This window comes from Brassica napus, chromosome C6 (assembly GCF_020379485.1).
Source record: "Brassica napus cultivar Da-Ae chromosome C6, Da-Ae, whole genome shotgun sequence".
Taxonomy (NCBI): Eukaryota; Viridiplantae; Streptophyta; class Magnoliopsida; order Brassicales; family Brassicaceae; genus Brassica; species Brassica napus.
This window is the reverse complement of record NC_063449.1, coordinates 8,414,321-8,439,217: the sequence shown is the minus strand read 5'-3', so window position 1 is coordinate 8,439,217 and position 24,897 is coordinate 8,414,321. Positions and strand designations below refer to the sequence as shown.

General features: G+C 43.0%; 1 pseudogene; it reads left to right on the top strand.

Moving 5' to 3' along the window:
* The first annotated feature begins 612 nt into the window (after positions 1 to 612).
* Positions 613 to 22,046, top strand: LOC106420642 (annotated as a pseudogene).
* The last annotated feature ends 2,851 nt before the right edge of the window (positions 22,047 to 24,897 follow it).

Here is a 24,897-nt window from a genome sequence, read left to right as displayed (position 1 = left end):
TCCAAATCCCAATGTCGTAGGTTCAAATCCTACATAGTCTGATGTCACTCTTGTTTATTTGATTGTTTCAAAATTTTACTGTATGCAAATAAAAAAACTTTCTAAATTTCCAAGATTGTTTATTCTGCAATTTGTTAATTGGCAAAATACTTGCGCAATCGCGTTTAAAACACCATTCCGGCTCTTCACAGAATTTGCTGGTCTTGGATAATTGCACGTCTTGAATCTAGGATCCACTATTTAGAATCCTTGTGTTGTTTGTGTAAAATCTAGGATCTACTATTTATTGTGAACGAAAGGTAACAAACACATACACCAAAGTCCAGTCTCAATGGTGGAAGTTCTATAAGCGAAATTAGATACGCCAACAATTATATAATTGAAGTCAGCTCTTTGTTATTGTAGGCATAGCTAACGACGAGGTCACATATCACAATTGCCACAATTGACTCGTTCGTTTGAAATCACTCTATTAATATAATTTTGAAACCTAGTGGCCTGACGCCATAAACAATGTCGTAGGCAAGTAAGGGTAGTAATGTTACAATCACCTGATATAATCTAATGTTGAAGATTTTGCACAAAGTTGACCAATATATATGTTATCTCAGTTTCTTGCTAATTTGTAGGAATGAACAATCACCTGACATAATCTAATAATGTTGAAGACTTTGCACAAAGTTGACCAATATATATGTTATCTCAGTTTCTTGCTAATTTATAGCAATGAACAATATGAATAATACTGTCCTCTGAATCTAATTCACCTATTCAAGAAGAAATGAGGTTTCTTGATTGGTTTCTTCTTCTCTTCATCTTCACTTTTACCATTCCGAGATCAGTTGAAGCTCAAAACCGAGCAGGTTCTTGAAAACTAGATGATGTTTTTTTATTACTCATTTGAAAGATTTTTATTTGCTTATATTTATGGTGTTGGTCATGAATAGAATTCATCAGCTTGGATTGTGGATTGGTTCCAGAGAACACAACTTATGTGGAGAATACGATCAATATAACGTACAAATCAGATGCGGATTACATTGATAGTGGATCTGTGGGGAAGATAAAAGATGCCTACACGACTCAGTTTCAGCGACAACTTTGGTCGTTGAGAAGCTTCCCTGATGGTAAAAGAAACTGCTACAACGTCAACGTCACAGCGAATAGCAAATATCTGATCAGAGGAAGCTTTGTGTATGGGAACTATGACGGCCTGAATCAACTCCCTAGCTTTGATCTTCATATTGGTCCTAACAAATGGTCTTCTGTTACAATAGAAGGAGTAGCAAATTTTTCAATGACCGAGATCATCCATGTCGTAACGCAAGAACGTCTTCAAGTTTGTCTTGTTAAGACAGGACCAACGACACCGTTCATCTCGTCTCTTGAACTTCGTCCGTTGCCTAACCAGAGTTACGTCACAGAAACCGGGTCTTTGACGCGTTTCGCCAGAGTATTCTTTTCAACCAGTTCAAGCGTCATCAGGTTACAAAAAACAATCTTTTTACACAATTTTCTAAAAACAGTTTAGGCGACGGTTAAGCGCACCGATTTCATGTTTTATACTATTTTATGCGGATTTTAATAAATCGGATACATAATAGCGTACGTTATAGACAAATATTATGACATCGACACGAATGGTTAGACGGCGTTTGATTTATTTGTGAAATAAGTTTATATTTCTCTACTATCGTGGGTCCGCCCTACGGACGGGATAATATTTTGAAAATAATGAAAATAGTTAGAGTAAATATTCAATATAAATTGTTATGTTTTAAAATATACATATTAGTTAAATTATGTATATGTTATTGTATTTGGAGACTAAATATACCATGGTGTCTTGATAAATATTTTTTTTTAGGTGTCATCACATCACTTTTTGTAATTTTATGGATTTGGATGAATCTAAATAGTATCGTCAGGAAATAGACGAACTTCGGTTAATTATTAGTCGTGTAAACCGAAAATAATAATATTAAAATATTGTAGCTTGGCATGTTGGGTAGTTTAAATTTGATATAAACCAATCAACGATGCACTGGTGGTGAAAGATATGGTTGCATGGCAATTCGTTGAATTCTCTTTGCTTACAATATTGTTAATGCATACAACGCAGAGTTCATATTCTTTTTAGGTGTGAGTGTCCTAATATATACATCTGAATCAATAATTACACAATATTTCTGAATATTATATGCACCTCATAAGTTATTATATGATAATAACTTCCATAACCACGGCATAAGTACCCAATTAAGAGTAAAATATAAGCTAAAATAAATAATATATATATATATATATATATATTTATATTTAAAACCCAATAAAGCATTTGACTGAAATAAATAATATATAATGATCAAATCTTAGGGTTTTTTATGTTTTTTCGTACTCGGTATATATTATGTGTTGAAATTGAAAAAATGACTATAAATTAATAAGCTGTTAAATTCTCACCGAAATTTTTTGATTGATGTTTAGATATTTATAACATAATACAAAAGAATACAAAAGCGTACAGAAAATAGTTTACAACTAAATATTTATTATATTAAACTAAATAATTATTCAAAATTTGATCTAAATAGTTGCATTGTATTTTTAATATCAATTGTTAATTAGTAAAACAATCACCCTTTTCAAGATTTTTTTATCTATATATATTGCTTTCCATCTAAATATACGAATGACTATTTCTACTTAACAATATATATTTAAAATTTGTGCAAACTATTTTTTTTTGTTTTGTTTTTTTTTTAAATATTACTATTATTATTTTTAGTTATAAGTATGTTTGATTAGTTTATGTTGTATGGATTATATTGTATGAGGCTATGTTATACACCAGTTGTGTCGACTTATTTGAAACCAATGGATTATATTTGTATATAACGTTTTTCAAAAATATAACGTTTAATTTATATGGATGATTTTTTAAGCAATTTGCATATGTTTCCATTGTTTTTTTTTCATAATATTTAAGAACCCAATAAGAAACAAATGCTAACCTTTTGTATTAACTTTTACTTCTTTTAAAAAACTTCTTAATAACTGGAGAAGGAATTTGATATATTGCATGTGAAATTGTAGAATTCTGAAGTTGATTTGTTTTATATAATATGTTGGTTAACTTTTTGCATATTTAAGGATGTCGTTTTTGACGTTTGAGTTTTCTTTATCTTATCATTACAAAATATGTTATCGGAAAAACATTTTAATCTTTTTATCCATAAGCTACATTCTCCTCATGTATTATTTTCGTATACTAAAGTTGACTCCTTCATTACGTCAGAAAATTTGCTAATCGATATAACATACGAAACTGAAAATAAATAGCACATTCAGATAATGTGCAAACTGTGTTGTAAAGTCTGATAGTATTATTGTTCTTTTTGGCTAAAATATGTTAATATTATTGAAAAATGAAATATGAAACTACAAATGTAAGAACCTAATCTAACTGAACTCCATGGCAAAAATAAAGAAAAAACAGGAAGCCAGTACAAAACAGAGCAGTGCTCTCAACAGAAAAAGAAAACAGGAAGCCAGTCACGCACTTCTGGTTGATGACTCTAAACAAACTTATGACCTTTATTGACTGCTGGTTGTGAAGAAAGTTGTTGCGTTGACGCCATAGAAGAAAAATTGCAGCTTGAGACACCACAGTCCTCATCGTTTTAGGAGCAGCTCCTGAGCCTTGCCTCAACCATGATAAGAGCTGTGGCCATGAAGAAAATAGATTGCAAACTGGATCAAGGCGGAAGAGGATAAGTTTCCAGACCTCCCTGCAATATACACATGATATCAAAACATACTCTCTTATTTCATTTGCCACAACACACAGACAGCAAAGAGTGGTTATGTTTAAAATGAGCATAATAGAAGATCAAGTGTCTGATATTCCATCACTGAGGAAATTAAACTTAGCATATCAGCAATTGTCGTTAGTTTCCAAGCTAGTGTTTAGTGTTGGGCATATCATCCACGAAGAAGAAAACAGAATAGTCCGTGAAGAAGAAAATAGCAGTTGAGCATATCAGCAACAATGAGCATATCAGCAACAGTGAGCATATCATCCACGAAGAAGAAAACAGAATAGAAGATCAAAATTCAAGTATGGGTTTTGTAGGGTGTTTAGTGTTGACGTTTGAAGATTGCAACCCATAGTCTGTGAAGTGATTACTTGTGCAGCAGGCTGATCATCGAAGCCTAAATTAGACTTGTATTTTACAATACTCCCTCCGACAAAGTGTCGCAGCCCCTTCTTCAACACAAAATACATAAAGCCAAAACCAAAATCAAAGGCATCTCAACACACACACACACTCACAAATTCATAGCAAAGGGAAAAGTAAAGACGATTTTGTTATCTCAATCAGACATTCAACGCATCAACAAATAAATTAAATCAGAAGTTTCTGCATCTCAACTAACAAATAGATTCAACAAAAATGTGCAGAAAGTAAATGAAAAAGGCAACCTTTATGGTGGGCCTGCAAATCCGATTCCAAAAAAAGGCTTAGTTAGTTGGAAACAACAGTAAATACAAACTCCGTTCGACCAAAAATGTCAAATAAGACAGCGTTCTTTGGAAACACATGAAAACTTACAAACCTTTTTAAGGTTGGAGAGCATTCATCGCCGGAAAACCCTTTTCGAATTGGGGATAAGATTTATAAAAAACTGCTCATGTACGATTATGGATCTTCATGTTGATGGAGTCAATAAAAATGGATACATAAACTACACAAAAGGATACAAAGATTCAACCTTTGTGGATTTCTAGAGTTTTCGAACACCAAGCAAACGCAGGAGGAGCGATATCCACCATGTCGGAATCCATTGACGAAAGATGTGAATGAACCCTAAAAGTCGGCGTTAAGTTGATGAAGACGATTAGTCAAAAAAAAATTGATGAAACGGTGAGTTTCAACCGGCGGACACGTGTCGTCCTCTCGTGCAATGACTTTCTGACGTGGACGCACATGTGGCACAAGGAAGAGTGAAAGAACCCTTCTTTATAATAATAGATAGATAGATAGATTTATCTATCTCAATAATTTTAAACATGTTTTTAAACCGTATCTTTATTAAACTAATTTTACAAATGATATTCGAAAAAAATTTCATTTTTAAATTTTCCAATACCAGTTTATATATATATTTGTGGACTACATATATTTAATGTCAAGTGAACCAGATATATTATCTATAGTATTTTATATAAGCAAATTATATATATTTGCTTAGACGGTTTAGGGGGTTGACATATACGGCTAAATGTTAGAAGTCCTCCTACCGTCTAACGAGCTCTTTTTAGGTCATAAGAAGTTTTGTGCTTGTTTGATCTTTGCGTGTTCTCGAAGTAACAAATAAAAAGCATGTTCCCAGGTATGAAGAGGACCCAAACGACCAAGTATGGAGTCCATTCTTGAATACTTACACCAAAACGATAAGCACTGATAACCATGTTGATACAAGTCTTAGCTTCTACGAAGTGCCTCAAGCCGTGATAAGGACTGCTGGTGTCCCAGCAAACGCTAGTGAGCCATGGAGCATATGGTGGACTCTTGATGAAACCACTCAACTTTCATATGTATACATGCATTTCGCCGAAGTCCAAACTCTAAAAGCCAATGACATTAGAGAGTTTAACATTACTTACAACGGTGGCATTCGTTGGTACGCCTGGCTAAGGCCTGAAAGTCTCAAAATTTCATCGTTCGCCAGTCGAAGGGCCATGAGTTCTCCTGATGGGAACTTTAATTTCACTTTTACAATGACTGGTAACTCAACCCTTCCTCCTCTTCTCAACGCCCTCGAGATTTATACTGTTGTAGACCTTTTACAGCTTGAGACCGTTAAAGATGAAGGTAAAACATGTTTCTACGTCATTCTATGATAATAAAAACGTCTCGTCTCTTAACCTAAGTTGAGTTTGAATGTGATGATTAGTTTCTGCTATGCTCAACATCAAGAAGACATATGGTTTGAACAAAAAGGTAAGCTGGCAAGGTGATCCATGTGTTCCTCAGCTTTACCGGTGGGAAGGTTTGAACTGTAGTTATCCTGATTCTGAGCCATCACGGATCATATCTTTGTATGTTCTCTATTCTTTATCACAAGGTTCTAAATAGTTATGTTTTGGCCTTGAAAAATTATTTATGTTTCACAAATAATAGGAACTTGAATGGGAGCGAGTTGAATGGTACTATAACATCTGACATATCCAAGCTAACACAGCTGATAGAGTTGTAAGTATTTGAACTGTAACACCAAAAAGTCTTTGTTGTGTTGGGAGAAAGGATAACTCTGCAATAACTTTGTTTCTTTTACTATTTTTATGGACAGAGATTTATCAAAGAATGATTTATCAGGAGAGATCCCAGCCTTTTTTGCTGATATGAAGTTGTTGAAACTCATGTGAGCCTCTTCTCACACTACTTCTCTAGCCCCAGCTCACTGCCTCGTTTTGTCCTATTTTCGAGAGATTCAGTTCTTTTTTTTTTCTTTCACAGAAACTTGAGTGGAAACCCGAAGCTTAATCTTACAGTTCCAGGCTCTCTTCAAGAAAGGATAAACAGCAAATCTTTAACACTAGTGTAAGATGATCATATCCTTAACAGTATATCAGACTGATGGTAGAGTGATAGTAGAGTGATATTATTAATCTAGAATAAATATAACATTCATTCAAGAAAAAAGAATATCAGACTGATGGCAGAGTGATAGCACAGTGATATTATTAATCTAGAATAAATTTAACATTCATTCAAGAAAAAAGTATGGCCCTGTTCGTTTGCTCACCCAGATGGATCATCTAGGTGAAGATGCAAATCGATGTTCGTTTTGTGCATTATAATGCTACATCCAGATAGATCATCCAGCTGAATTTTTATAAACTCATCTCAAATTCTCACCCAAATGAAGGTGAGTCTTGATGGTGCATCTGGATGCAGATGCATCTAGTTCAGTCCAAAATGATAAATGACAAAAATGATCTTTTAAAATCAAAATATTATTTTCAAACCCTAAATTCTACTTTTTTGCATATACATTTTCTAATATAACCAAAAAATGCATTTTTCGCAAAAACTGAAAAACATACTTTCCTGCCTAAATCGCAAGATGCATTTTTCCGCAAAAAAAAACTTAAAACACACATTTCCATAAAAACACATTTTTCGGTCAAACCAGTAAAACCGCACTTTTCGACCAAAACCGAAAAATCGCATTTTCCCGCCAAAACAAAAAAAAAAACACATTTTCCCGCCAAACTAAAAAGTATTTTCCGGCCAAAACCGGAAAAATCATTTTCTCGCCAAAACCTGAAAAACGCAATTTTCTCGCTAAAACCAGAAAATGCATTTTCTCGCCAAAACCGGAAAACACAATTTTCCTGTCAAAACCAGAAAACAGAATTTTTCCACCAAAACCAGAAAAATGCATTTTCCCGCCAAAATTGAAAAACACAATTTTCCCGCCAAAACTGGAAAACAGAATTTTCCCGCCAAAACCGGAAAAACGCATTTTCCCGTCAAAACCAGAAAAACGCATTTTCCCGCCAAAACCGGAAAAACGCATTTTCCCGCCAAAACTGGAAAACAGAATTTTTCCGCCAAAACCGGAAACAGAATTTTCCCGCCAAAACCGGAAAACAGAATTTTCCCGCCTAAACCGAAAAAACGCATTTTCCCGCCTAAACCGGAAATACGCATTTTCTCGCCAAAATCGGAAAAACGCAATTTTCCCGCCAAAATCGGAAAAATGCACTTTCCCGCCAAAATTGGAAAAATGTATTTTCCCACCCAAAACAGGAAAAAATGTATTTTCTCGTCGAAACCGCGAAAATATTTTTCCCGCCAAAATCGCGAAAATACTTTTCCCGCCAAAATCGTGAAAAAAATATTTTTCCCGTCAAAAACACTTTTCCCGCCAAAACCGTAAAACACACTTTTCCCGTCAAAATCGCCAAACGTATTTTTCCGCCAAACCCATAAAAACGTATTTTTCCGCCAAAACAACGAAATGCACATTTTCGCCAAAAACACATTTTTCCTCAAAAACCGCAAAAATATTTTCCGCCAAAACCGTAAAAATGCTATTTTTCCGCCAAAACGCAAAAAGTTATATTTTAATCATTTTATTAACAAGTCCACCTAGATGTAGATGGAAGTTAAAAAATGAAAAGTAAACGAACATAGTTGCATTCAAATGATTCATCTAGATGCATGGACGAAATGAAGAAACGAACAACACCTAGATGGAGCATCTGGATAAGACATCTAGATGGACCATCTAGATACATTTTCCAGATGTACAAACAAACAGGCCTTATATCAGACTGGTGGTAGAGTGATAGTAGAGTGATATCATTAATCTAGAATAAATTTAACCTTCACTCAAGAAAAAATTATATCAGACTGATGATAGAGTGATATTATTAATCTAGAATAAATTTAGCATTCATTCAAGAAAATGGTATATCAGACTCCCTTCATCACTTTCAATGGTTACAGTTTGGATGGTACGACAATTCCGACTGTCAAAGGCAAGAGTAGTAAGAGTCCAGTGGTTGCTATCGCAGCGCCCGTGGCTGGAGTGTTCGCTCTGATAGTTATCGTCGCCACTTTCTTTGTTGTTCGAAAGAAAAAAACAGAAAGAAATACTGGTACGTTCTTGAGATTAGTGAAAACCTATACTCTAATTCATTCACTTACTTTTGTGTTTGATCGTGAAACGGTAATAAATAAGATGTGGGCTTAAACAAAGACATCTTATTGATGGTCGGAGAGAAAACGTTCGATCGGTTACAAGGAAATAAGAGGAGAGTGCGACAGAAAGGAAACCGGTGGCTCGACAAGCTACCAGAGAAGTATAATTAACGGCGAGACGAAGTAAAGGTGAAAAACCCTAATCTAGCCGTCAAGTCTTGGTCAGTTCCTTTTCCCCCTCTTCTCGTTGCCTCTTCTTTCCCTTATATAGACGTCCCGATGCTTCGCTCTTGACCTAATTTTACGCCATCTTGGTGGGCCTCCTTTGCTGGGCCGAGAGGCCCGTAGGTGTTCGAGCAACCGCTGAGCCGAACGCTCTTCAGTCGACGATGGCCAGCTAGAAGTACTCAAGAGTCAAGCCGAGAGACCTGACTCTCGAGCCGACAGATCGAGCCGTCGCTCTTTCTAACTCGGGCCAGGCCTTCCTATTCCTCGGGCCCTGTGGGATGGTCGAATCCATCCTCTACAGTAAGTCCCCCCCTAGTCCATCAGTGAGCGGGTGATTTCCAGCTCGTGATGGATTCTAAGGTTTGAAGGTTTGAGAGAATAGGAGGTCTGTCGGAAGATTTGAACGATCGGTCGGCGAGTCACACAACGTTGCCCTCTCGGAAGCGAGCAGCAGAGGCTTTTATCTCTCCTTTTGGTCGTCGTGTCGTAAAAAGGGTTCGTCGCGAAGGTTCGCTGGATATTTGGGAGAGTTTCGAGGCCCATTAAGGCCCGTTTAGGCTTTAATGACGATACCTCGAATCCCCCACCCCCCTTTTTTTTTGAATCGAGAAGTTGAAACGCCGCGAGGGTCCGCTGGGTTTTTAGGGCGGATTTCGAGGCCCGTTTAGGCCCGAATAGACCTAATGATGGCGCCTCGAGTTTCTCCCCTCTCTTTTCCTTATAAATACGCGGATCCCCTTCCATTCCTTCAAGTTTTTCTCCGCGACCAAAGGTACTTTCTCTCTCTTTCCCTTATCTCTCTAAGCGTTGTTAGATTTGTTCGAAACGTTCTTCGCTGTTTCGCTCTGCGATGTCGTCGGGTCAGAGGTTATCGAAACAATCGAAAGGAAAGGCAGCCGCAGCGACGTCGAATCCGACGGGAGTCGTGTCGTAGATTCGGAGGCGATTCATCGCGAGGCGATGATGGACACGGCAAATCTATCTCGCTCTCATCGACTTCTGGTTGCGGATGCTGCGAGACTCGCGAGAGAAGGATGTCAGAACGTCGTTGCGAGGGATGCAGTGGAAAGTTCGAGAGACGGTCAGAGCGGGGCGATGCCCGTTGACTCGATCACCCTGAGAGCTCGGCCTGCGGAGGTTGGTCTCTCGGATGGCGATGATTCTGAGGTTGAGTTCTTCCCGACCACTTTTTACCCCGATGGAATTTTCGAGGAGCTTCCTCAACTTCATCCCGACTTATTGCGTCCTGCCTTCTTGGCCGGTCAGGACTGGGAAGGCGTAGAGGAGACGAGGTCGACTCTGGAAGCGTGAAGAGGGTTCTTCGGGCTACGGGTGCCGTAGGCGTGACCTTCCTTGTGCCCACGGGAGCGCAGAGACCCTGGTCTCCTCCGATGGGGTACCAGACGGTGTACGAATCCTATTTTCAGGAGGACACTCGTTGCTGGTTCCCCATCCCGCGACTGATCACAGCATACGCCAGACGTCGGGATCTCGCGATCAGTCAGCTGCTGAATGGCTCGCTGCGTCTAGCGGTTACTTTGTCGGTTTTGGCGGAGCAGATCGACATGCCGATGAGCGTTAGGTCGTTCGAGGAGATGACCTCGATAACCGATATGAAAGATGGCACCTACTCGGTGAAGATGCGACCAAACTGCAACATATGTGCCGGTCATCCGAACAAGACGCAGAATTGGCAGCGCTCCTACTTCTTCCTTAAGTCCGACAGCTCGGCCTTCGAGGAGCCTCCCCAAGACGATTACCGAGTTCTTTGGAACCGTTCTTGCGGTAGAATACTCTATTGCGAACCGTAAGCGATTTGTCGATTCTGACCAACCCCTTTTTTTTGTATGCAGTCGGCCATCCTACCTCCCCAGCTTATCCCGAAGATTTCTTGAGGAGTGTTCGCGCCGTCGCTCTGCTTCGAGTCTATCGCTGGTCTGAGATATCCGTGGAAAGGATCTGTGGGCTTAAAGATCGAATCGCTCGAAGTACGTTCTCTCGCACCTCTAGACTGTGCTCTTTTAGTCGCAAATTTTTTTTTTTACGTCCTGACTCTTCTGCCTTATGTTTTCAGGAAGGTGGAGATCCGACCTCCCGACCGTTCTTCCCATTCGTGCTAAGCGACTGGACATCTTCCCGAGGGATATCCAAAAACAAATTACCGAGGCGAAGAAGATGGGCACTCTCCCTGACTTGAGCGTAATAATAGCGGCCCAGCTGGGGCTGGCTAGCGGGGAAGGACCCCCAGCAGCGGTTCCTCGTTCTGGCGAGGCTCTCCCTTCCGGTGCCAGAACTGCGGGGAAGGGCAAGAAAAGAAAAAGAGACGATGGTTCGAGAGCCGGGAGGGGCGCCGAGGGGACGAGCGAGGCCCCTCCTTCTATTGAGCCCCGGAAGAAGAGCAAGCCCAAAAAGACAAAGAAGAAGTTCGCCGGCGAGCAGTTGGGAGATGCCGATGAGCAGGTGGAAAACGCCAACGAGCAAATCGAGCAAGAGGAAGAAGATGCTCGAGGAGAAGAAATCCAACCCGAAGAAGGGGGTTCTGAGGTCGAAGCCTCGGAGGGACGGAATAACGAGGAAAGAGTGAGTGAAGGGGGGGAGCGCGAGACTTCTCTTAATGTCGCTTGCTCGGATGATTCCGAAGGGGATAGCGAGGGGTCGCCACTCCTGATAAGGAGAGGAAATAATGAAGGCGACGATGAGAGGCAGTCCCCTGTCCCGACGCTTCCTTGCGAGAGAACTCCGATTCCCGTCGGAGGAGGGGCCGTCCAGATCGGCACTTCTTCCGGTGGCTCTGCTATTCTAAGGAGGGCTCCTGGATTCAACTTTCCCGACAAGGTCGCCTTTCACTACGAGGGACCGGCTCCCTTAGTATATGTTCCGGAGAAATGTGGGGAGTTTCTCCGTCAACTAAGAGGGAGGGCGAAACCTCTTCCTGCTGTGAAGGACCTGATCTTCGGGGGTGAATACGAAGAAGCTGCAAGGGTCAAACTGCTGGTAAACGGCTTGGTCCTAACTTCTTACGATTTTTCTGAATCCTTTGACTCCTAACTTCTCACGATTTCTGTTGTGTCGCGCGTTCAGGGTGATAGCACGATGAATGTCGTGATTGATAAATACGACACGGCCCTCAAAGGAGCCTTGGAGGAGCTCGAGCGGGCCAAAAAAGAGTTCGCTGAGAAGGAAGAGGTGTCTGCTCGTCAACTGAACGAGTTGAGGGCTGATCTGCAGAGGCTCGACGGGGTGATGACCCGCACCGCTGCTCGACGCGACGAGTTTAAAGCTGCGCTGGATTCGTCTCGACGAACCGTCCGCGAGCTTGAACAGAAAAACACCGATCTCGAGAGTGAGAGGGCTTCACTCGCCGCCACGCACGAGCGAGAGATGAAACGTCTGAGAGACTCCAGAATCTTGGAGGTGACGAGAGAAAGGGGGAGAGTAGAGGCGGAAATGGCCGCCAAGGCTAATCGTTGCTTTGCCAGGATTCGTTCTCGAGAGGAGCGTCGGGGTCCTTACGACGAGGCTCGGTTACTCTACAGCCAAGCCTTTGGGACTAGGAAGTGCCTCGAGGCCTTGAAGGGAGCCGGGAACGACATACCGCAAGCCTCCATTGATATGTTCGTCGAGTATGAGAGGAAGTACGAACAAGAGGCCGAGCAGCTGAAGGTTGGCGAGATCCCTGAGGGAGACTTTAGACTCTCTCCTCTTACGTTGGAGTCTCAGTTCGTGGATGCCCGGATTCTGGCGGGCCTCGATCCGTTTGGTTCCAACGCCGGCTTAATTGACTCGGAGACCGCGGCGAATCTTCATGTCTCGTTTACTCGCCCGGTTGGAGAAGGGTGCGAGGAAACGACGCTTCGTATCGAAAATCCTTTGACTGTTCGAGGAGGCGAAGAAGACACCGGCGAGGTGTTGGAAGATGCTGCGGTGCAAGTCCTTCCGATTGCCCGAGGATCGAGCGTCGGAGCTTCGGAGCTTTCCGCGCTTAATGATCGCGAGAGTGATCGGGAAGCTTAGTTTTCCTTGTTTGTTGTTTTCTTTTGAGTCATAGATGACTCATTGTTGTAGTTTTTCGAACCTTCGCCTTCGAGGCTTTTATTTTGTTATTTTCTTGTCATCTCGAACTCTTTTAGTGACCGAACTGAATCTCTCAACTTAGATTTGTCTATCAAGAATCGTGATTTCTCAAGATTTGAAATGACTCTGTTCGTTCGGTGTGAAATGCTGACTCGAGATGTCGAATCGTTATAGTTTTAAGCTCATTATGACTTTGTCTCGGTCGATCTCTTTGAGTCGCGACCGTTTGCCATTTTGAGTTTTAATTGTTAATCAAGAGTTTTCGACTTTGACGGTTCCCAGTCGATCCTAACGTAATTTCCAAGTGTTGGTCGGTCGGACCTTACTTAGTCAATTATAGGATGAATTGGAGTCATTGTCTCGGCCGCGTTGATTTGGTCGCAACGCGGTCGATTTCCGTGAATATGTGTCTGATCGGGACGTATTCAACGTGGGATGCGAGTGCCGATACGTTTGTTCGAGGAGCCGGGGCGTGCTCGTGTAGGCATCGCTTAAGTGATCGTCTGCTTCTGAGATCGATTCCTCGGGGAGGAGTTTTCGACTTTGACGGTTCCAAGTCGATCCTACCGTAATTTTCAAGCGTTTGGTCGGTCGGACCTTACTTAGTCAATTATAGGATGAATCGGAGTCATTGTCTCGGCCGTGTTGGTTTCGGTCGCAACGCGGTCGATTTCCGTGAATATGTGTCTGATCGGGACGTATTCAACGTGGGATGCGAGTGCCGATACATTTGTTCGAGGAGCCGGGGCGTGCTCGTGTAGGCATCGCTTAGGTGATCGTCTGCTTCTGAGATCGATTCCTCGGGGAGGAATTTTGTTTTTTTTTTTATTTCGGCTGGACCCTTTTTCTTTGGGCTGCCTACGTATCCCTTTGCGGGAATCAAGCCATTCGTAGTTCTTTTTTTTTTTTTTTTTTTTTTTTTTTTTTTTTTGGCGAGTAAAAGTGGCCTTTTGGGCGCATTTACTAGTTTTTTTTTTTTTTTTTTTTTTTTTTTTTTGGCGAGTAAAAGTGGCCTTTTGGGCGCATTTACTCGGGTTGGTGTTTGCTTTGACTAAGGATGGAAGAGGCGGAGATGTTTGGCGTTCCAGGCTCTCGGTACTGCTTCGCCTGTTGAAGTCTCGAGGCGGTATACTCCTGGCTTGATGACTTCGACTATCTTGTATGGTCCTTCCCAATTGGCTCCGAGCTTGCCGGCTTTCCACTCCTTAGTGTTTTCGAAGACCTTTCTTAAGATAAGGTTGCCCATTTCGAGAGGACGTGACTTGACCTTTTTGTTGTAATAGCTTTCGATTTGATGCTGGTAATTCTGGATACGGAGTAACGCTTGGTCGCGCTTTTCCTCGATGTCGTCGAGTGCGTCGAGGAGCATGTGCGGTTGAGTTCGGTGTTCTGTGGCATTCGTGATCGGCGCAGACTCGTCACATTCACTTCTGCGGGAGCCATTGCCTCGACGCCGTATGCCATTGAGAAGGGTGTAGTCTTCGTCGCCCCGCGAGGAGTGGTTCTGTGGGACCACAGGACACCATCTAATTCGTCTGCCCAGCAACCTTTCTTTAAGTCGAGTCGTTTCTTCAGACCGTCTATGATGGTCTTGTTCGTTGATTCGGCTTGACCATTACTTTGCGGGTTTCTTGGTGTCGACATGTTGAGTCGAATGCGCCATCTGTCGCAGAAGCCCTTAAAATGATGCGAGATGAATTGCGAACCGTTGTCCGTGATTATCTCGTAAGGTAGTCCGTATCGGCAGATTATGTTCTTCCAGACGAAGCGTTGTACCTCCTTGTCGGTTATGTTGGCGTAGGCTTCGGCTTCAACCCACTTGGTGAAGTAATCGGTGAGGACCAGTATGAACTTCTTTTGTCGAGATGCCGGCATCGGACCTATGATGTCCATTCCCCATCGCATAAATGGGTATGGAGCAGTCAATGTATGGAGAAACTCCGTTGGGCTGTGTATGGTTTTGGCGTGACGCTGGCATTTATCGCATTTGCGCGCGTATGTCTCGCAGTCGGCGTTCATGGTTGGCCAGTAGAATCCGAGGTTTTTAACTTTTAATGCGAGAGCTCGCCCGCCCGAGTGGTTGCCTGCTGCTCCTTCGTGTGTTTCGGCCATGACGAGTCTCGTTTCTTCACCGGCGATACATTTGAGTAGTACCTTTGTTGCAGTCCATCGGTGTAGTTCCCCGTCCATGACGACGTAGTGTGCGCTGCGTCGTTTCAATCGCCGGGCGTCCCATTTCCCGATGGGCAGTAAACCTTCCGCGAGGTAATCGATGAGTTCTTTGCGCCAATCTGTTGGGTGGTCATCTGGCGAGCGAGATTCCACTTCGTCAATGTCCATTGCGTCGTCGATTGCTGCTATAATCGCGGCCTGTTCTGCCTTCGTGTCGATGCTTGGTTTCTCGATTTTGTGGATCGGGATTATCCTCTTGACTTGGTCGTGTAGCTTGCTTCCCAGAGCGGCGAGGGCGTCGGCACAAACATTTTCTCCGCGAGGAACCTTCGTGAGTTCGAAGAACTCAAAGTCTCGCGTAAGATCCTGGACTAGTTTGAGGTAGGCGTCCAACCTTTCGTTGCGGACGTCGTAATCGCCGAGGTATTGGCTTACGACGAGTTGAGAGTCGCAGTAGGCGCTGATTCTTTTGGCTTTCACCGCCTTTGCGAGACGGAGCCCCGCGATGAGGGATTCGTACTCAGCTTCGTTGTTTGATGCCGCGAAACCAAAACTGAATGATTGCCGAATGAGTTCCCCTGTTGGCGATTGCAATTGCACTCCTGCTCCTGACCCTTTACTCGTTGATGAACCGTCGACGTGGAGGATCCAGTTTACACTTGGTAAGATGAGGTCTTGCTCCAGCTCTGGCGTCAACTCGATCAAGAAATCGGCAAGGACTTGTGACTTTGCTGCTGTGCGATTCTTGTATACTATGTCATGTTCGCTCAGTTCCATCGCCCATTTGGTCAGCCGTCCCGATTGATTAGTATTTTGCATCACCGTTCTGAGTGGTTGGTTGGATAGTACTTCAATCGTGTGCGATTGGAAGTAGGGTCGCAATTTTCTCGCCGAGGTGACGACGGCTAGGGCCATCTTTTCGAGTGTTGGATATCTCGTTTCAGGCTCTGTCATTCTTTTACTTGTGTAAAAGATTGGTTTCTGTTCTCCCCTATCTTCTCGAATCAATACGCTGCTGACGGCGGAGGATGTGACGGCGATGTAGAGAGATAGTGTGTCGCCGGCTTCTGGCTTCGATAGCACTGGTGGGGTCGTAAGATAATGCTTGAGTTGATTGAACGCCTCTTCGCATTTTTCGTCCCAGACGAACCTCTTGTTCCCTCTTAGCAGCTCGTAGAAGGGAAGACACTTGTCGGTCGATCGCGAGATGAACCTGTTGAGAGCTGCTATGCGTCCCGTTAGTCGCTGCACTTCGCGGCTGTTTTTCGGGCTTGGAAGGTCGAGAATCGCCGAGATCTGCTTGGGGTTGGCTTCTATTCCTCGCTGAGTGACGATGTAGCCGAGGAATTCCCCGGAGGTGACACCGAAGGTACATTTGGCCGGGTTGAGCTTCATCCCATAGTCGTTCAAGATTTTGAAGCACTCGCGCAAGTTATTTAGGTGGTCGTCGGCCTTGAGCGATTTGACTAGCATATCGTCGATGTACACTTCCATGGTGTTACCAAGCTGATCAGCAAACATTTGGTTAACGAGTCGCTGATAAGTCGCGCCGGCGTTTTTTAGCCCGAAGGGCATCACTTTGTAGCAATAAGTTCCTCTGTCGGTGATGAATGCCGTCTTCTCGCGATCATCGGGATGCATCAGGATCTGGTTGTATCCCGAGAAAGCGTCCATGAAGGTTAGGAGTTCGTTACCGGCGGTTGATTCGACGAGACGATCGATGTGAGGGAGCGGGTAACTATCCTTTGGGCATGCTTTGTTGAGATCCGTGAAGTCGACGCATATGCGCCATTTGCCGTTTTTCTTTTTGACGACGACCGGGTTGGCTAACCATTCGGGGTATCGAACTTCGGTAATAAAACCCGCGTCGAGGAGCCTGTCGACTTCGTCGTTCACTGCCTTAGATCTTTCTGGACCGAGTTTCCGTCGCTTCTGTCGGATGGGTTTGAACGTCGGGTCGACATGCAGTTCATGGGAGGTAACTGCGGGGTCGATCCCCCTCATGTCGGAGGTCTTCCAGGCGAATGTTGAAGCGTTATCTTTGATGAAAGAGATGATCCTTGAACATATGTCGTCGGATAGGTAGACGCCCACTCGGATGATTTTCGTTGGGTCGGATTCGTCAATTGCGACTTCGCGAACTTCTTCCTTCTGGGGGTATATCTTGTGAAGTAGTTTGCCGACGGAGTTGACGAGGGAAGTCTGTTGCTGCATCTTTACAGTTGCAATTAGCAGTTCTCTCGCGGCTTGTTGATCTCCCCGAATCGTCTGTGTGTTTTACCGTCTTTGCCGGGAAACTTGACGCATTGATGGTACGTCGAGGGAACGGCTTTCATGGAATGCAACCATGGTGTTCCGAGGATGGCATTATATGGTGCTTTGGCTCGGATGACGGAGAACTTGACGGTACGGGTTATACCACCTGCGTATACTGGAAGACGAATTGTTCCGATCATTTGCTCCGAGGCTCCGTTGAAGCCAGTGAGCGTACGAGAAGAAGGCTTCATATCCCTTAAATCGACTCCCATTTTGTCGAGTGTGTCGCGGAAGATGAGATCGACTGAGCTGCCGGTATCGATAAGGACTTTCGCGACTAGGCATTCTCCGATGTCGAGGTCGACGAGGAGAGGATCGTTGTGCGGCATGTGGACACCCTTGGTATCTAGTGCCGAAAAAGTGATCTGGTGATCATTTTCGACCGGAGGTGGCCACTTCTTGGAGGCGGTGGCTTGTCGCTTGTAGTCTTTGACAGCTCGAACTGAGTCGCCGCAAGGAGGTGATCCTCCCATTATGACGCTAATGCGCGGGGTGTGGGCAGCTCGCATTGACTCGAGTTGCTTCCTTAAATCATCGGTTGTGTTCTCGAACTGAGGAGTTTCTGCGGGCTTTTTCTTTTTTGATTCGAGACGTCGTCGCAGATCGGATCCTTTCGAACGGTTGAGTTGGATTCGCAGGTCGTTGGCCTTTGAATTGAGCTGGTCGCGAAGGTCGCCGTTTTGACCTATACTCCTGGCGCTGGATTTGGAGATGGTCGCGCCGAGATGGCGCTTCCTACGTGCTCGTTCGTAGCACTCTTTCGCTTCAGTAAGGTGCGCAGGTCTTTGTCTGCTGTCGGGGGAGTGAGAGACTGCTCGACCGTGCTGTTCAGTTTGTCGCGTACATCTGGTTGCATTATCGAGGAGTCGTCGTCAGAGGAGTCGCAAGGGCGAGAGAGTATGACTTCCACTCGTCGCCGGCGACGCGGATGTTCGTCTTCTGACGAATCGTTGGCGGGGCCAACGTTGTTGACAGGAGTGCGCTCAGGGCTTGCTCTTTCCTCGCTCGGGGCCGTGTTCTGTTGAGACTTCTGTGCCTTCTTCTCCTTGTTCTTACTCCAACTTTTGGTGTTTTTCGGTGTCGTTGGAGAAGTGGGCATTTGAATCGTCCCGTTAGTGATCCCGTCGAAGAATTGCCCGATGAGGACTTTGCATTCTTTTGTATCGTGGGAATCCCTTTTGTGGTAGAGGCACCATTTCCTTGGCTCCTCGGAGTTTGAACTCGTTGGTTCGGTCGACTTTGATTGCTTCGAGGCGGGGTCTCGATCCCAGTGATTCCAGCCTTTCTCTCGCGTGATGGCTGCTGATTTTGGAGACTCCTCATCATCGACCGAACTTACGTAGCCTCGCTTCTGAGTGATATTTCCACCGGAGGAATGCTGGCGAGGCTCGGAGCGGGTATCGTTCGTTCGGGGGGCTCGCTGCCTGGCCGCTGCTTCTTTTGCGAACTTTGCTCTGGTGTCTTCTTCCATGCGGATAAAGTTGTGCGAGCGAGCGATGGCGTCGGAGACAGATTTGGTCGGGTATCGGTAAAGATCCTGGCGGAATGTGGAATCGACGTGCAAGGTGTTCATCAAAGATTCGACGGCGATATGGTCGGGGATATCGATCTTCGAGACAATAGCTTTGAATTTTTCCATGAAGTCGCGGAGACTTTGGTCGCTGGCGTGAGTGAGGTTCCACAAATCTGACACTGTTGCTTCCTGGTTGGTGAACATGATATAGTTCTTAAGGAAGGCCGTTGAGAGGTCGTGGAAACAGTCCACGGAGTTCTCTCTGAGGCCGGTGAACCAAGTAAGGGCCGGGCCTTCTAGGGTTTCGACGAAGAGTTGGCAAAAGCCGGCGTCTTTGTCTTCGTCGGTCAGGTTTGCGCGTCGCATCGCTATGTTGAAAGATGTGACGTGGGTGGAAGGGTCGGAGAGGCCTTTGAAGGTTGGAAGACGGAGTTTGTCCATCTTCTGTAGCCGTACGCCGGTAACTTTTCGCGTGAAGGGTGTACGAAGAGAATCCGCGAGTACATGCTCGATCTGGGGGGCGGACGTCGTCACCTGGTGGATCTTAGAATTGATATCGAGGACCGACTGTTTTAACGCGGCTAGTTCGCTTGCGGTGTGCGCACCGGTGTCGTTACCGTGACTTTGGTTATCGTTATCCTGCGTAGGCGCCAAGTCGGTGGTTCGTTCTGTGGCGAACAGGTGTCGACGATACTGCGCTGTTGACGCTTCGGCGTTTGCAGCGAGGGGAGCGAGGATCTTTGCTATCGCCGTGATTTGGTCAACTGCCGCCTTCTGTGCCGCTTCTTGTAGGGCTAGGCGCGCCAGGATAGTTTCCATGGTTGCGGGATGGGGAAGTGGAGTTGCTGGTGTAGGCGTAGGCGTTGCCTCGAGAGCTTCGCGCTCCTCGCCTGAACTATCATTGCTAACGACCATCGTTCTGACGTTACTTTGCTAGAGGCCCCACGGTGGGCGCCAACTGTTTGATCGTGAAACGGTAATAAATAAGATGTGGGCTTAAACAAAGACGTCTTATTAATGGTCGGAGAGAAAACGTTCGATCGGTTACAAGGAAATAAGAGGAGAGTGCGACAGAAAGGAAACCGGTGGCTCGACAAGCTACCGGAGAAGTATAATTAACGGCGAGACGAAGTAAAGGTGAAAACCCTAATCTAGCCGTCAAGTCTTGGTCAGTCTTTTCCCTCTTTCTCGTTGCCTCTTCTTTCCCTTATATAGACGTCCCGATGCTTCGCTCTTGACCTAATTTTACGCCATCTTGGTGGGCCTCCTTTGCTGGGCCGAGAGGCCCGTAGGTGTTCGAGCAACCGCTGAGCCGAACGCTCTTCAGTCGACGATGGTCAGCTAGAAGTACTCAAGAGTCAAGCCGAGAGACCTGACTCTCGAGCCGACAGATCGAGCCGTCGCTCTTTCTAACTCGGGCCAGGCCTTCCTATTCCTCGGGCCCTGTGGGATGGTCGAATCCATCCTCTACAGTTTGCATGATTTAACAGCTCCAGGCCCCATCAAGCCAGTTCACGGTGTAGCTAAAAGTGAGAAAAGATCACCATCCATCAATCATATCAAAGGGACCGCAGGATCACGTACTCCGAGGTACTAAGATGACTAATAACTTCGAGAGGGTTCTTGGCAAAAGGAGGGTTTGGAACAGGTACCATGGAAAATTGGATGAATGTCAAGTAGCGTGAAAATGCTCTCTATTCATCAGCTCAAGGTTACAAAGATTAAAAAGAGGTATGTTTGACAATGTGTTTATTGGTTTTTAAAAAAGAGTAAGTTTATCAATCATGAAAATGACAATTTTGTTATCTCCTTAGGTGGAGCTTCTTTTAAGAGTTCACCACAGACATTTGGTGGGACTTGTTGGGTACTGTGATGACGGAGATAACTTGGCTCTCATCTATGAATAATGGCAAATGGAGACCTGAGGGAAAACATGTCCGGTAAACACTTCCACTGCATGATTTTGATTTTGACTGATGAAACTATCTCCTTCCACTGTTTAAGACATTCAAAAATTGGCACAGGAAAACGCGGAGGCAATGTCCTAACATGGGAAAAAGATGCAAATAGCTGTAGAGTCAGCTCAAGGTGGACACAGCTTGACTTATTCTCTGCACCTTTTATGTTCATGTTCTGATTATGTGTCTGAAAAAGACTGAATAACCATTTTTTAATAGGATTGGAGTATCTGCACAATGGATGTAGGCCTCCTATGGTCCATAGAGATGTGAAAACTACCAACATCTTGTTGACTGAGCGTACGGAGCAAAACTAGCTGACTTTGGTCTCTCGAGATCCTTCCCTATCGATGGTGAATGTCATGTCTCCACAGTGGTTGCAGGCACACCAGGCTATCTAGACCCTGAGTGAGTTGATGGATCCATCTTCCGAGTTTTCTTGTTGTGGACTGAATGTAAAAAATATAATATATATAATATATATATATATATATATATATATTATATATTATATATATTATATATATCTGATACTGTTTTCAGGTACTACAGAACAAATTGGCTAAGCGAGAAGAGTGATGTGTACAGCTTTGGGGTAGTGCTACTAGAGATAGTCACAAACCAGCCTGTGATAGATAAAACTCGAGAGAGACCTCATATTAATGAATGGGTTGGGTTCATGCTCACCAAAGGAGACATCAGGAGCATCATTGACCCGAAACTGATGGGAGACTATGACACAAACGGTGCTTGGAAGATCGTAGAGCTGGCTATGGCTTGTGTGAACCCCTCTTCGAACCAGAGACCAAAAATGGCACACGTTGTGATGGAGCTAAACGAGTGGTGGCCTTGGAAATTGCAAGGAGACAGGGTAGTCAAGAGATGTACTCAAATAATTCGGTTGACTTTAGTCTCTCTGAGTTTGCCCCTGGAGCTAGATACTTGAAAATGTGTTTGATACGATTTTTGGAAACTATTTGGTTTGTTTTTGTTTGTTTTTCTTTCCCTTGTGAAACTCCAGCAGTTTATGTTTTGGCAGAAGCAATGTACGTTCAATGTATTTAAAGAAATCAATTGTTTTTTTGTTTTGTTATTTGTGTTGAATTAATAAGACTCGGATGGATGTCCTTGTGATAAACTATATTTATACATAGAACCTTCGACCAAAAAAAATTATACATAGAACATAACATATACAATGTTCTGTGTGTGTGAAAAAACAAAAAAATCTTCAGTGTGTGTGTCTTTTTATACCGTCAACGTATAATTCTTTGTAAAAATTTTTTCTACGGTTTTTCTGATCAATCAAACAGAAGTACCCATTTACTCTTGTTCTTTATTAAATTTGGGAAACCAGTTTTCAAAGGAAGGTTAGGAGGTGAAGAATTTATATGTAAAAACTCTAATAAGCTATGTTGGAACTATACCAACTATTTTATTGATTTATAGAGTTTATTTTCTAATTTCTTTTGTAGATTTATATCGAAATATAAATAGAAATATATTTGTTTTAAAGGTCTTAAAATGGGAGAGTATCTCACGGAAGTTTCTACTCTTCCAGCAAAAAGAAAAAACATATGTAAACCGCTGACGTAAATAATTTTAGGTTTGCTTTGGCATGCACACGAATATAAAAAATAAACTCAGTTCTCTACACTCAACTCAGTTTCCCTAAAAACAAAACAAAAAGAAAACTCTTAGACCATGATTAATCCGGGTTCTGGGGGTTTAGCTTCGGTTAAGAACCGTTCCTTAGTTTTAACTAAGAAAAATAAAGAACCGTCTCTTAAATAAGAGATATAAGAGCATCATTAACCCAAAAACTCATTTGGGGTTTCTTCATGATTTTGAATATTAGATTTACTTAAGAAACCTAGTTAAGAAACACCAACATTTTGTGTTCCAATGGAGTCTCTTATTTAGGGGTTCTTAAAAAAAATTAAGCATTGTTTAATTAAAGATAAAATTTATTTATTAAACATTGTTTAATAAACATTGAGGTCAGATTAATGAGATTCCCAAAAACATTTTCAATTTCAAATTGTTTTGTGAAAAACAGCAAACATGAAAAAGCGTAAACTATCTCTATGTATGCATGAAATTCGTTTCCTGGTTTTGCAAGAACATTATTTTGATTAATGTTAATGGGAAAAATCATACAGCAGAAAGAAGCATCCAACCAAGGAACCAAAAACAAAACAAAGAACATAATGCAGAGAGTGAAGAAACAAAGGAGATTGACAAAGAGATACCTAAACAAATATGTCCATTGCTGTAAATATGCGGATGTAGCGGCGCCGGTGGAACAAAAATAACCTGCTCAACATATCCAACACACACAAGAAATTACCAAACAAATCACAACTCTAAATCCAACACTAAGCCCTAATCACACAATTAAGAAACTTGGAGGAGAGGCCCTTAAGGTAGAAACTACAAACACTAATCACGATTTGAGTGCCAGCAAGAGCATTAAAAAAAACTTAAATGTAAATTCCAAAAGGAGATTAGAAAACCTGTTGCTCCTGTTACCTCTATTATCCATCTTTACAATTACAGAATCAAAATCTAATACAGAGACATGTAATTGCCAGTTTGCCACAACACAAAACTGCTGAAAACAGCTTCCAAAGTTAGCCAATAATAGAACAAGCTTGTATCGTCTACCAAATACCCCATAAGAACATATATAAGGACTAACAAGACAGTAGCAGGATGGCTTAAAATGAAATAAGTTCACATGAAGATCATCTTAATAACAGCTTTATGTACAATGATCAAGAAACTATGTGAAACGTTTGAATACAAATTCATACATAGACAAGATGAATGCAGAGATTCCCAATAGTTAGAGCCACGAAAAAAGCTGCAAAAGGCTTACCGCAAAAATGCTACCAATCAGTTTTGAGAGAGAAGAACTCCAAAGAGGTTTCACCACCACTCTCAAAGGGTCTAATATTCTCATTCCCCTCGAGTACTTGATGGCACCTCCTTCTTCAAACGTCACAGCTCCATCAACACATCACTTAGCGTTCGCGCCGTCAAGTATCAATGTCTTCTTCCCATTTTCTACCTACACACAACAATATCAGATACAGAGAGTGAATAACTTTCAAGCGATTCTTCACCAATTCTTGTTGAAACCAATACAATAATCAATTCTCTTTTTGAAGCTTTGAATAGAAGAAGACTTACCAGCTTAGGAACTCGCTGTTCGAGTACGCGCTTGGCTTTGTGGGTCTTGGGAGTTCGTATTTTCATCATGACGGTAATTTTCCAGCGACGGCTCCGAGAAGAGGAGACGAAGGAAGACGAAGAAGAGGTTTTCGATAAGAGCCTCTCCGAGAGATCACGAAAGAAGTTTCGGAATCAACCGACTGATTTCGTCCGGGGAGAAAAAGAGAGATGAGAGATGAGACAGAGACGTCGCAGTTATGACGCGTGTCCGCTAAGGGATGCCTCTTGGAGCCCTTAATTAAGCGACTTCTCATACATTATTAGGTAGTTTTTTGTTTTAAAGTAACCTAAGAGACGGGCTAAACACTCCCGATAGTGATAGTCTAAGAGCCAGTTTTAGCCGGAAAAAAAAAAAAAAAAGTGTCGAATCATGAGTTAAGAACCCTAAATTAAGAACTCGTGTTAATCATGCTGTTAGAGCAGCTCCAATAAAGTATCTAACAATGAGTAATGGCACCTACCTAATTAAATGCTGTGAAAATTAAATAAGAAAGAAAAAATTAGGTTAGATATGGTTCTAAAATTGGATGTCTTGGAACCATTTCTAAGCTAAATGTTTCAATGCTAATTGGTTAGTTGTTTTAAAAAAAAAACCCCAAGTGTATCTCTGTCTGATTTCGCGGAAAAATTTCCAGCAAACTCTTTCTCTTTTCATGGCGGAATCACCAAAGTACATGAG